The sequence below is a fragment of the Artemia sp. Qi Xiang Cuo genome, chromosome 19 (assembly GCF_049724085.1).
Source record: "Artemia sp. Qi Xiang Cuo chromosome 19, ASM4972408v1, whole genome shotgun sequence".
Taxonomy (NCBI): Eukaryota; Metazoa; Arthropoda; class Branchiopoda; order Anostraca; family Artemiidae; genus Artemia; species Artemia sp. Qi Xiang Cuo.
The window spans coordinates 53,413,587-53,428,135 of NC_142812.1; the positions used below are offsets into that span (position 1 = coordinate 53,413,587).

The window sequence follows — 14,549 nt, forward strand, 5'->3', positions numbered from 1 at the left end:
ACTACAAGGAATTAAAATGGTTTGCTGAGCGATTAATTACTGTTCTTGGTAGTAGATGTATTTGTGGGTATACTTTTTCAATTCGGAATTATGAAAAAACACTTTTCTTGGTTATCGAACATAGATTTAGACGCAATATTTCACGTCTCTGCTACAAAAATACAAGCTAATGTAAAAAAAAAAACTTGCAAGTCAATTGCAACAGCAAAAATCTCATCGATTGTATTAACTAGAATAAATTTAGTAAAAATATACATTAAGCGGTTTTATTTAAAACCTAAAGTATTTGTATATATAAATATTGTATATGTACTCTACTTATTATAGTATACCTACATTACTAGACCACAGTGTAATGACATGTGACCTAAGTGCGGGCCGCGTGATATCCCACCGTAAACTTTTGGCCTTTTTACAACAAAAGGTTGCTGACCCGACGACGGTACACTCCTCGCTGAATCATCCGTCCAAACCATGAACATTGCGCAGAAAGTGGTAAACAGTGCTAGCCTGACAGGTCTGACCATTACTGTCCCCAAAACCAAGTAGGTCGGGTTTGAACGGGACATAATTAGCCGATCACAAATATCTCATTAGTTTATGAGTGGAAAACCGAAATTTGATGTTCTCTAGATGCCTCTCAGAATAAGGAATGCTTGAGATTTTTTTCAGAATTTTTGTTCTTCGAATTTACAATTTACTGAAAAAAATACAAATGAATGTGCATTGTCAGTTTATCAGAGGCAACGCTGTAGCGTTGCCTATAGTAAAGACCATACGGCTCCAATGTTTTATAAAATTTTTTTTCCCAGAGGCACTTCATATGGAAGGGGTCGTCGTAGAAGCTTCAAAAGGGGCTCATTCGATTGGAAACCGAGAGTTCTAGTGCCCTTTTTAATAGTCGAAAATGATTGGAGGGCAACTAGCCCCCCCCCCACGCCCATCAGTCCCCCAAACACGTCCAATCACAATTTTTAGATAGTCATTTTGTTCAGCGTAGTTGATATGCAGATAGAAAATATATTTTTGAGGAGGATACTCCCCCAGAACCCTCAGGGCAAGGGTTTTAAGTTATGCCCTGGGGGCATGTTAGGTTTTTATAGAAGGCATTGTCGTAGAAACTTCATAACAGTCTCATTCGATTTGAAATTAAAGAGCTAGTGCCCTTTTTAATAGTCGAAAGTGATTGGAGTGTAACTATCCCCCCCCCCCCCTACCACGCCCATCATTTCCCAAACACATCCAATCAAAATTTTCAGATAGCCATTTTGTTCAGCGTAGTTGATATCCAGATAGGAAATATATTTTTGAGGAGGACACTCCCCCACAACCCTCAGGGCAAAGGCTTTAAGTTATGCCCTGGGGGCATATAAGGTTTTTATAGAAGGCGTTGTTGTAGACACTTCAAAACAGGCTCTTTCGATTGGAAATTAAAGGGCTAGTACTCTTTTTAATAGTCGAAAATGATTGGACGGCAACTAGCCCCCCCCCCCACGCCCATCATTCCCCCAAACACCCATCATTCCCCCAAACACATCCAATCAAAATTTTTAGATAGCCATTTTGTTCAGCGTAGTTGATTTCCAGATAGAAAATATATTTTTCAGGAGGACGATCCCCCATATTTCTATGGACCAGGGGTTTATTATATGACTGGTGGACATATAATGTTTTTATAGAATTCGGTGTCGTAGACACTTCACAACCGGTTCATTCGAGTGGAAATTAAAGGGCTAGTGCCCTTTTTAATAGTCGAAAGTGACTGGAGTGTAACTAGCCCCCCCCCCCCCACGCTCATCATTTCGCCAAACACATCCAATCAAAGTTTTCAGATAGCCATTTTGTTGAGCGTAGTTGATTTCCAGATACAAAATATACTTTTGAGGAGGACACTCCCCACAACCCTCAGGGCAAGGGTTTTCAGTTATGCCCTGGGGGCATATAAGGTTTTTATAGAAAGCGTTGTCGAAGAAACTTCAAAACAGGCTCATTCGATTGGAAATTAAAGGGCTAGAGCCCTTTTTAATAGTAGAAAGTGATTGGAGTGCAGATAGCGCCCCCCACCCACGTCCATCATTCCCCCAAACACATCCAGTCAAAATTTTAGAGATGGCCATTTTGTTGAGCGTAGTTTATTACCAGATAGAAAATATGTTTTTGAGGAGGATACTCCCCCACAACCCTCAGAGCAAGGTTTTTAAGTTATGCCCTTGGGTTGTATAGGGTTTTTATAGAAGGCGTTGTCGTAGAAACTTCAAAACAGGCTCATTCGATTTGAAATTAAAGGGCTAGTGCCTTTTTTAATAGTCAAAAGTGATTGGAGTGTAACTAGCCCCCCTACCACCCCCACGCCGATCATTCCCCCAAACACATCCCATCAAAATTTTGAGATAGCCATTTTGTTCAGCGTACTTGATTTCCAGATAGAAAATATATTTTTGAGGAGAACACTCCCCCACAACCCTAAGGGCAAGGGTTTTAAGCTATGCCCTGGGGGCATATGAGCTTTTTATAGAAGGCGTTGTCGTAAAAACTTGAAAACAGGCTCAACCGATTGGAAATTCAAAGGGCTAGTGCCCTTTTTAATAGTCAAAAGTGATTTAAGGGCAACTAACCCCCTCTCACGCCCACCTTTTCCCCAAACACATCCAATCAAAATTTTGAGACATGCATTTTGTTAAACGTAGTTTTAAGCTCTGGAAATTAGGTCTTTGAGGATGACAACTCGCTCACAGCCCTCAGGGCAAGAGTTATGATTTAAGGATTCTCCGAATCCTTCCCATTATTTCTTATAAAAGGGATGCTCGTATAAACTTTGGAGAGGTCTCATTTGACTGAAAATTGAAAGTTCTTGTTCACTTTTTAAGAGTCAAAAGAGATTGGAGGGTGACTAGCCCCCCCCCTCCTCCACGTCCTAAACGCATCAGATAAAAATTTTGAGATAGATACTCTGTTAAAATAGTTCCAAGTTCTGATATAAAAAACTCCGGTGTCGAAACAGCCCCACCGGGCCCGGGGGGGGTCGTTGTAAGTTATGCCCTGGGGCATTACTTATTAAGGGTGGTTTATAACCTATGGGAAGGGGTTTTGTATGGGAAGAACACATAGGAAATCTATTATAATTATCCAATTATAACGTTAAAATACATACTCTGAGATATGTGTAAAATTGCTTTGGCACACAAAATCCTATTAAGGTCAATTCCAAACAGTCGTGATCCCTTTGTGTCAGCAAGTGAAATGGTCTAAACCACCTTATTGGAGCTATTTTTTCAATCCATTCATTGTTGTCAATTGCTGTCCACAAGTTATGGAAGTTGTCTATTGTTCATATATAATGTTTTTATCAAAGAGGTAATTGTATAGACTTTGAAAAAAGCCTCATTCGATTTAAATTGAAAGTTCTAGATCCGTTTTTTAAATTCAAGAATGATCGAACAGTAAGCCCCCCCCCCCATGCCATAAAAACTTATCAATCAAAAACGAACAAAAATTAATTAAAAAAAATTCCGAAAAATAAGTTTTTCAAAGAAAAGTAAAGGCCATTTTAAACCTAAGCTCAGGAGGTTCAAAAACCTGTTAAAATTCAAACTCAAAACGACCATTAAAGAATAAATTACTATTAAAATTACTATTACTATTAAATTACTATGAAATTACTATTAAAGAATAAATGAAACCCAAAACGAACAGAAATTAAATAAACAATCATAGCAAAAAACATACAACAAGTAATAATAAATGAATAAATAGATCTTAAAGCGAGTAATGCTTAGATTGAATATGAAAATCAAGCTTAAAACGAAAACAAATATTTTGCTATTAAAGTATAAATGAAACTTAAAACGAACAGAAATTAAATAACAATCAATGCGAACAAACATACATTATATATTAATGTAAATGAATAAATAAATCTTAAAACGAATGAAACTTAAATTGAATATGCAAATCAAGTTTGAATCGAATAAAAATAACTACAAACAAGAGTTTGGGTATCGCCTCACTGCAGAAGCCTAAAACCTACTGCGTCATTGGCGCTTACGTCTGTTATTGCCCTACTATATGGATCTCAACCTTTCTTCTTTTTTTGAAACCACTATCAAAGTTATACGATAAAGCACGGACCCTTATACGGGAAACAAATAGTTTTACAGCTAACCCGTTACTTGAAATTAAAGTAACACTAGATTCTTTTGCATGTGTCTTTCACTTTTCTTTAACTCCTTGGGAAAGTTCCCGCGGCCCTCTCTTTCGCTACTGATTAATCAACGTATCATATTCGCGTTTCAAAGAATTTTAATGTGTCATTTACTTCATCGGTGAGGTCTAGTTTCAATCTGCTAACCACTTGTCATATCGTGTGGACTACCCTTCATGAGTCAACTCGAGAATGTCCCTCGTTTGGTACCTTCAAAAAATTTATAAAACAATTTAATGTCTAGATGGATTATGTTTATTAATATTGTTATTATGGATGGACGTTTTTGGGCCGTGTGGGATTTTTAGTTGTAAGTGGTGTTTTCCTTGTGCGCAGCATTTCTCGTGGCTTGGTTTCGGCTGGTGTTGAATGGTGGGCAACAGTTTTTCATTTAAGTGTTGATGTTGTTGTTGCTTTTTTCTTCTTTTCTTTTTATGCGTTGATTTAGTTTTATAGTTGCTCCCCCTACTCATGCAGGCCATAGAGCCGTTTGTTGGGCCACCAGATGCATGGTTTTTTGTTTTTTTTAATTGTTTCTGTAAAATTTGATTTTTGATCTGTGGAATATTTAAGGATATGAGAAACACCTTTTTGACTTGGTAATATTATACAGAGGGAAACGAGTTACGTTATGCTTTATAGCTGTTGCCTTGACTATGGATATATTACGCAATTAGCTACCAGATATCATAGAAATAAAATATAATTACACGCCAGCAGGCATCTAGAATGTTTGATGGGTTTTTTTCAAAATCTTATCCTACCTGGTCCGCCAGCCCCTCAAATTAAATCCCACTTCCCAGGGGAAGCAAAAACAAAGAGTTCAAACTAAATCCTGGTCTGACAAAATGAGAAAAAGACCTTGAGCATGAAGATGGATTCCAAAAGCACGGATGCAAATGGGACAAACCATGGTTGGAAATCATCTGCCCCCAAACAATACACCGAAGATAGTGGCAGAATGTGGTTTAAAATGTGGTTTAGCCCGTTTGAGGCACGGGCTAAACAGCCCGTGCCTCATATCAAGTATAAGACGTTTCAAGACTGGCCTAAAGACAGGCCTTAAACTTGTCTGTTGTTAAATAATTTCTATTAAGCGTTTAAACTCTGTTTTTCTAGGGTTTTGAAGAGGGAAGCGCTGGCGGTGATTTGGATTGTGTATTGTCGAATCTTCTGGTCATTCGGAAAGAGAAGTTAATTAAAAAGTGATTATTTTAACTTTTACGCGTACGAACGTTTTAGTTTAGTTTTTTGTATCATGGGTCGTATTCCATTAATTATTCGAGATTATTAAACAAATTTGTTTTTCAACTGTTTATTGTAATGAGAAAGGTGTAAGAATCGGTTCTGTTTCTTGCTTTTCTTTTTAATTTGTGTTATTATTGTTTTATGCGTTGCAATTTTTTTTTTTTTTTTTTTTTTTTTTTTTTCATTCTTGCTCGAGTTATATTAAAGGGTAAGCTAAAGTACGATACAGTGCTATTCACAGTAAATAAAAGTGTACAGTGTGTTGTTTAGTAAGGGTGCAGGAGGGGATGGGAGGAATAAGAGAGTTTTATTCCCCCGAGGAAGTGTATTAGTGCATAAGTAGTTGAAGTGTCCCTTTTTTTTGGGTCATTCCAAATACGCTAATATGCGTCGGGACCTATTTTGATATTGTTAGTACTATATGCAGTTTTGTTTTGTTAGTACTATATGGAGATTTCTATGTTGTTGTTTTTTTGTGATCCATTTGTTAAAAATAATCATTTGGTTTGGTATTCCGTCACCCATCACCCCTCCAATACAAACTCATGTCCCTCCCACCGCCAACTTCTTAGCAGAAAGATTGCCATGTTACACCTTGTTTGAATAGAATCACGCAGGGATTTTAAATCTGTATGATTCAAGAGAAAAAAATTGCCGTCGACGCTACCGACATCATCTCACTCCTCCCGCTGCCAACTTTTCAGTAGAAACTTCAGTGAGTTGTACAATATTTGAACCAAATAATAGAAGGATAGCCAACTTGTAGGATTAGAAAATCAAAGCGGGCCCGTAGCTTCTCAAACAAACCTAATCCCCCCTCAGTGTCAACTTTTTAGTAGAAATACTTGCGCACAAATAAATGTTCCTGTGATAAATATTCGGCATTTGAGTATTTTGTTTTAGACTTCTGGAACCCGTTGTATATCAGTTGAATCGACATACGTTTAATTCTATGAATGCACTTTTTACTCAGTGGTGTTCTAGAGCGGCGAGGGAACAAAAAACCTCTCCTTCTTTCTTTTGGGACAAGGGAGTCTAAGTTAAAGAAAAAATAAAGAATTACAAATATTTCTTTACACTGAAATGAAGCAGGAACATTCTCTTCGAAATCAGTCCGTCTTCTCCCTCTTAAAAACCTTTAAAATCAATATTAAAAGCGCGCACAGTCTTAGTTTTTGCGCCTCAAAATCTTCTTTTTGAAGCTTAAGAGATCTTGGAGAAACTTCATGATATAAACTCCTCTTTGGATCTAGGCTATGTTAGTCTATGGTAGTAAGCGTGGTCTACTTTAAAATACCAAGCAGTGGCAGTTCTTGGCCTATGCAGGGGGGCAGGGTTAGGAGCTTCCCCCCTCCCCAGTTTTTTTAACATCTGACATGAAATTTCTTTTATTTTATATTTTTACACTCCTATTAAGGTACATAATTGACTAAAAAATATTCGCAATTGTAATTTTTATCCCCTACCCTCCCCCCCCCCCTTCCCAGTTTATGAGGCGTAAAACCGTTACTGATACCAAGAAAATCAAATTACAAAGATCTTGCCCCCTGGGCCGCTCTTAGCTCTATTCATACATAAAAACCGTGATTTTTTTAGACTTTCCTCATGTTTGTCTTAAAAATATGAAGTTTTAGGGCAGTACCACATTTGCCACAGGCATTTGCCACAGACATTAGGGCATCAATGTTGCCACATTGATGCAAAAGTAATTGGTTAGATTTGTCAATGCTTTTCTTCCATAGCGAACATTAAAAACCTGCTTATTTCCAAAGCACTTGGACAAGGTCTGTACTTGGTCTTAGGAGTTGGACAAGGTCTTAGGAGACAGAGATGTCAATGAACTCTAATTGCTAGGCTGGTATAGGTACAAAATATCCAAATCTATTAACGGATAACGGTGGCATTTTTACTGCGATCGTAATTTTTACATTCAGTGTAAAGCAAAGTATAAACACATACAACAAGTACTGACAAAACCTATCCTCTCCACACAAAAAAAGTGACCCTTTGTCCGCGTCTCCGGAGACGATTCCATACCTATGCGAACCTAACGAGTAAATCACAATTTCCGCAGGTGATTATGCTTGTTCAGTAAAAGTTGTTTTAAATTTAATTGCTGGGAGCGATTAAGTAGTACAGTATTTACCCTCTAGAGGCGCTGAGGTACGCGGGGTCACTTTTGGAGAGTTTTGTCAGTACTTGGTCAGTATGTGTTTATACTTTGGTGTAAAGTAAACTACTTGTCGCTAGAAAATACAAAAAAAAACATAAAAACGCAAAAGATGCTAAAAACAATAATGAGCATAAAAGGGAAAAATGGTATGAGTTGCACGGATTATAATAGTACAGAACATATTAGCACAATTGACATAGATTAGACTAGCTAGCTACTAAGTTGATCTAAACAAAATTAAGTATCCAATGAATGATCACCGGAGGGACAAAATCCTCCCCCATCTTTGTTTCCCTATTTGTTTTTCTTTGGGTTAAATCACTAGATGACTAAAAAGGGACTAAGAGACTAACTAGATGACTAAAAAGTGACTAAGATGCTAACTAGATGACTAAAAGTATAACCCAAATCATCTAAATTCTAAATGATCTAAAATACAATAATTCGATTAGCACGTTGAGTATAGAATTAGCTCTTTTTTCTTTTCTTGCATTGTAGCCCATCTAGCACATTATTAAAGAGATGGCACTCCTCATTTGACTGAGTCTCTGTGTGGACATTGGATTTTCAAATCAGTATTATATTTCAAGATTCTAGATTTTTTTTTTTAACACAAAATATAGACAGACAAAAATTCTTCAAATAGAGCCAACAGAGAGCTAAGCTCGAATCGATGGTTGATCTAATGTCAAAATAACTTTTACGATCCACTAAAAGACACAAATAAAATAAAACAGAGAAGAAGGGGAAAATAAAAAAATATGACAACTTAGAGAAGGAGCGGGACAAGGAGGCTCGTCCCGGCGCAGCAAATTCACAATATATAATGTTAACAAAAATTATGGAATAAGAAGTACCTGTGATCAAGGGTAAATAATGTAATGTCATTATCTCATTAATATTCCCATGTTTATTTTTATCACATTGTCCGTTATTAAATAGATCTAAACTTTGGGTGGTTGAATCTACGAAATGTCATTTTCTTCTTCAGTATCAGATTCTATATGACTAGCGTTTTTAATTAAATTATTTTAAATGGCCGACATTATTGTTTAATTTAATGGTAGTATAGTCAATGTTTTTAAGAGACATTTGTAGTATAACCTTAAAGGACGTGGAGAGGTTGGACGCGATGTTGACTCAAATAGCGAAGAAGGTTGTAGAAAGTGTCTAAAGTCTAACGCAGTTATTACATGAGTGTATTTTGAAGAAGTATAGTGTGACAACATAATAATCTAAATATGTGGCTCCGAACGGGATAAGAATGTGTATCTTTGGAAGGTGTAGATGTCTTAATGTTACTGAAGAGATACTAAACGGTTGAGTTTTTACGGATTAAAGTACCGTCAATTTCAACTACTTTGCTATGCTTATTCATTTTCAGGGTTCAACATGGCAACACTGACCAAAATGTTATACTGCCAGAAAAACTGCAATTTTGAAACAACAAAAAAATCTTAGAAAATTGCGATTATCTGGTAGGAATAAACCTAAGATGGGGTGAGGAAGTTGAAAACGCTTCGATTTAGACGTCCCTAGTACCTCAAAGATTCTTTGTTTAGTCGTTTTCTTCTTCCTCTTCTTGCAGTAGGACCAGTCGTTTTAAATGTTTTAATGTTTAAATATTTTTAAACGTTTTAAATGTTTGTTTTATTTACTCCAGGGATTCAAAAATTTTCTTTTTTTGATGTCCCTGGTATCTTAAAGGTTCTTTCTTTAGTCATTTTCTTCTTCTTCTTGCAGCATTTTTATTAGACTCTATTTTTCCCTTTTGTTTTCCCTCAAATGAATCAACTTAGTTAAACGAAGTCTTAAAATAAATTTCTATATAAACCATTTATTTTGTATCAAAACTGCGTGTACCTTCAGGAACGAGTGTGCCACAGTGTGGTATTATTGCCTCGGAAACTGGTAAGTTCAATTAATAACTTTTCGATAATTTTAAACTGACTACCTGTCTCTCGATCAATAGCTTTTTCTCCCTCTTTGGAGCAAAATTGCTGTTTATACCACAAAATGGCAGAAAACGCCACTTTACTTTGACAAAACCGTTTTGCTAATTAATGGACATTAGAACTTTTGATTCCCGTTGGAATCAGCCTTGCCCCGATTTTGTAGGACCTTTGTCTTGACCCTTGGAGAAAAAATTAAAGGGTTTCAAACCTCTGCAATAGGATTTATAAATATGCTAAATTTCACGGTCTACTTTTCTTTTTGGCCATTCGCCCTTTCAGGGGTATGCTGTCCCTCTTTTGAAAATCAAGTACAAATTTTGAAACTCTTGGTCTTTGGTGGGAAACTTGAAATTTAATAAATATTTCGATTTACAGCCGAAAGACCATTTTTTATGTATCAAGAAGTGAAAATAATCATTCTTATACAACTCTAAAAAAGTTATACCAGCTTTGTCTCTCACAGAGAATATCTGTCTTGGCTTTACCCCAATTAGCCCTGGCTCTCAAGTTTTTCATCACTTCCACCAAGTTGATAGTTCATCATCAACTCGTTATCAATTGATTCATTATCTACTCATTATTGACTATCAAAGCTCCTTTTTTCGGTGTTTCGTTCATTACTAGTACGAGTCACTCCTTACTTATAGCTCGTCATCAAGAACTGTTAAGCTATATAGATGGCAGGGGATGATGCATTTTCACTTTGATTCTGGCCTATGTTAAACAACAAATTAAAGATAAAGTGAGAATTAATCCTTGTTATTACATGTATTTGTCTATTTTATATTTGGTTATCAGTTGAAGATAAGCCGGAATTTGCTTTTTGTTTATCGCCTGTTTGTACATCCTTACTAATGAATAAACTTTGAAATTTTGTTTACAAAATGGAAAATTTAAAACGTTGGCCGGCTCGTACAAATATTCAAAGCCACGTTTCATTCTTGTATATTTATTCAAGATTCGTAAATATAAGAATGTTAACACGAAATCTTTATAAAATTGCCAACTTTGTACCGTTAGATGCAACGTTTTGTAACATTATATTAACGTTTGTAACGTTAGTGTATTTAAACGGTTATTTTTGTTAACCTTAATGGTCGGGGAGATTTCGTTGAGCCCATTTGGAAGCGATTTAGTGATTTTTCCTTCTAAAGCAAGTTATAAAATTCCTATAATTACTTTAAAAATTCTAATATACTTATACCATTCCGAAAAGCGCTTCACTCCGCCCCCCCCTCTGTCCTTAATTGTCAAATATTTAGCCCGAATTATAATTCTCCATAAATTTTCCCGTGGCCTGTTTGCCGAATTTTATGTCTAAGTCACGTATAGATAATTCACGGAGAATATGCAATTTGGACTACAAATTTAACCATTGGGCGGGGGAAGTAAAGTAGAGCGCTTTTAGGAATCACACATGTAAGTATTTTTAGTGTACCCTGTACAAAAAAATACGGTTCTACCCTGCTTTCTAGAGCTATAATGAGAGAAAGGTTGGGATGGCTAAGGTACGTTCTGTGGATGAAGGATGGCAGATTGCCAAAGATCATAAAGAGCCAAAGAAAAAGCAGGTTGACTTCGAATGCGGTTGGAGGAAGTCGTAAGCAAGGAGTTAATAGAGATTGGAACTGCTTGGGAGGGTATAAAGAGGAAGGCTTTGAATAGATTGGGATGGAACAGGAGTATGTGTATCTGTGTTGTAAACAGGCGGCTAGATGCTGCAGTGGGAGGACGTCGTAAGCAAGTTAATAGAGATTGGAATTTCTTGGGAGGGTGTAAAGAGGAAGGCTTTGAATAGGTTGGGATGGAACAGGAGTGTGCATACCTGTGTTGCAATCAGGCGGCTTGGTGCTGCAGTGAGTTGTTAGTAGTGATAGTAGTATAAGTATGCTAGGATTTTAAAGGTAGTTTTCAGAATTTTATAGTGTTTCCTTCTGACTTTTAACCTAGAATCTGCTGCTTCTAACTCACTAAAACTTCTAAACTACAACAGACCAATTTTCTTTTTGGGAAGTTTGGAAAAGCTGCAAAAAATTGGGAACTGTGGAAGCACTGCTAGCTAGCTCCGAAATTTATTCCTAATTGAACTTTCAAATAGTTCATGGTAAAGAGCTGTAAGTAAGGATCGATACAGCTCAATAGTTACCGAACTACTTCTACCCTAGAACTTTTAACCCACTAAACTTCTAAACTAGAACCGCCCAATTTCTTTTTGGGAAAGCTGTAAAAAATTGGGAACTGTGAAAGCACTGGTAGAAAGCACCGAAATTTAATTTAATTGAACTTTCAATTAAAGGGTTTGGAATTAGCTAAACAGTATTCTGAATGTATCTTACCATCTGTTGAGGATAATTCATTTTTCCTCAAGAAATACCCCGTGCATATTTACTTTTATTCCTAGTCAAATTAGATTGTTAATGATGTTGGGGTTTGAAACTTACATATGTTTTTTTTCAAAACTCTTTGTCCTCGTCTAGTTCCTGTGGGCCTGGGGAGCTGACGGTTAAACAAATTCACCCAAAACTCTGAATTTCAGGTGCCGGGTGGGTAGAAAAGTTTCGTCCAACTGCAAGTACAAGAGAGATAACTATTTGATAGTGTTGTCATTTTTAAATTATTAATTGAAAAAGAAGTTTTTCAAAGAAAAGTAAAGGCCATATTAAACTTAAGATCAGCAGAAATAAAAACCTGTAATAATTCAAACTCAAAGCGAACAAAAATTACTATTAAAGAATAAATACAACCCATAGAAATCAAACGAATAGAAATCAAATAAACTATCATAACAAAACAACAGGTACTAATATAAATGAATAAATAGATCTTAAAAAGGGTATTACTTAAATTGAATATGAAAATCAAGCTTAAAACGAACAAAAATCTTTTACTATTAAAGAATAGATGAAGCCCAAAAGGTACAGAAATTAAATAAACAATCATAGCAAACAAACATACAACAGGTACTAATATAAATCCATAAATTAATCTTAAAACGAGTATAACTTAAATTGAAAATTCAAATCAAGTTTAAAACGAACAAAAATCACTACAAACAAGATTTTGGTTATTGCCCCCTTCCATAATTTAAAAGCCTATTGCGTCATTGGTTCTTTACTGAAAACGAATTATAGTACAACAAATAATATTTAATACAGTTGTCATTTTTAAATAATATTTTGTTTTTTTCCTTTTTTTATCTTATTGGCAAATTTGACTAATTTTAGCCTGTATTTATATTGTCATATACAGCTTTTCATCGTTTTTTATATGTATTAAATAAAAAAACAAGTTTTTTTTAACTGAAAATAAGGAGCGTCATTAAAAATTAAAACGAACAGAAATTATTCCGTATATGAAAGGGGCTGTCTCCTCCTCAACGCTTCGCTCTTTACGCTAAAGTTTGACGCTTTCTCACAACTTTATTTTTATAAACGATAAAAAACTTTAGCGTAAAGAGCCAGCCGTTGAGGAGGGGACAGACCTTTTCGTATACGGAATAATTTGTGTTCGTTTTAAGTTTTAATGTCGCTTCTGAATGTTTCTGAAATTTCGCTTCTGAAATTTATGTTTTTGAATGAATGCAGCTTCGATTTTGGCTCACCGTACCTGAATAATTAAAATGAAATTTGCATATTAATTTTACTTTTTTTGGCTAAATGGCTTTCTCGAAATTTTGATCTGACGTACCATACGAAATAACTTACGTAACGAACTTCTATACTCGTGTATTTTTATTAGGTAAATGAGGGGTTCTCCCCCTAGTCAATACCTCGCTCTCTACGCTAAAGTTCGAATTTTGTTCCAATTATTTAAGAATGACCCCACAAAGGCCGTTTAATTAGAATAGATAGCTTTTTTGAAAGTACTAAACAAACTTCAGCGTAAAGACCGAGGTATTGACTAGGAAGAAAACTTCTCAGATACATAATAATTTCTGTTCGTTTTAAGTTTTAATGCTGCTCCTTAATTTCAGTTGAAAAAACTTGTTTTTTATTTAGTTTCTGATCGTTTTTTGAATAATGCTGGGAAATCTGACCCCCCCCCCTCATAGAAATGTCCCTTTCCACATGACAATATCCTCCATCTAAAGATCCTCCCATGTAGCCCCTGTCCTCCGACCCCCCTCCCCACCAGAAAAAAATCTCTCCTAAAAACGTCTGCATACTTCCAAATAGCAAATACTATATGTAAACAATTGGCTAAGTTCATAACTTGCAGCCCTTCTCCTGGGGACTGTGGGGATCAAGTCATCCTCATATTTATTATCAATAACATATTTATTAGGTTTTCGACTGTGCTGAACAAAATTGTTATCTCAAAATTTTGATCGGGTGACTTTGGGGAAAAATGAGGGTGGGAGGGGTCCTAGTTGCCCTCCAATATTTTGGTCAATTTAAAAAGGGCACTAGAACTTTTGATTTCCGTTCAAATGAGCCCAATCGCGATATTTTATGACCACTGGATCGATACGATCACCCCTGGGAAAAAAAAATAACAAACAAACAAATAAACACGCACGCATCCGTGATCTTTCTTCTGGCAAAAAATGCAAAATTCCACATTTTTGCAGATAGGAGCTTGTAGAGGTTCCACATTTTTGCAGATAGGAACCTCTACAGTAGGGTTCTCTGATACGCTGAATATGATTGTTTGATTTTCATTAAGATTCTATTATTTTTAGGCGGAGTCTCCCCCTTTTTTCGAAAATAAGGCAAATTTTTTCACGCTCGTAACTTTTAATGGGTAAGACTAAATTTGATGAAATTTAAATATTTGAAATCAGCATCAAAATTTGATTCTTTTCATGTATCTATTGGTATCAAAATTCCGTTTTTTAGAGTTTTGGTTACTATTGAGCCGGGTCACTCCTTACTTACAGTTCGTTACCACGAACTGTTTGACTCGTAGTTTTCGTTTTTAATCCTGTGGTCCGGTTTTGTGGTTTGTGAGGTTTTGGGGTCCACCTCTTTGA

The 14,549-nt window shown here is 35.9% G+C and overlaps 1 protein-coding gene across 1 annotated transcript in view; it reads left to right on the forward strand.

Moving 5' to 3' along the window:
- rudhira (breast carcinoma-amplified sequence 3 protein rudhira) overlaps nucleotides 1–5,558 on the forward strand; it is a 120,143-nt gene extending 114,585 nt beyond the window's left edge. The window contains exon 11 of the mRNA XM_089105435.1: nucleotides 5,321–5,558. The gene's annotated coding sequence lies outside the window, so the exon portion shown is untranslated. The remainder of the gene's footprint in view (nucleotides 1–5,320) is intronic.
- Nucleotides 5,559–14,549: the final 8,991 nt, after the last annotated feature.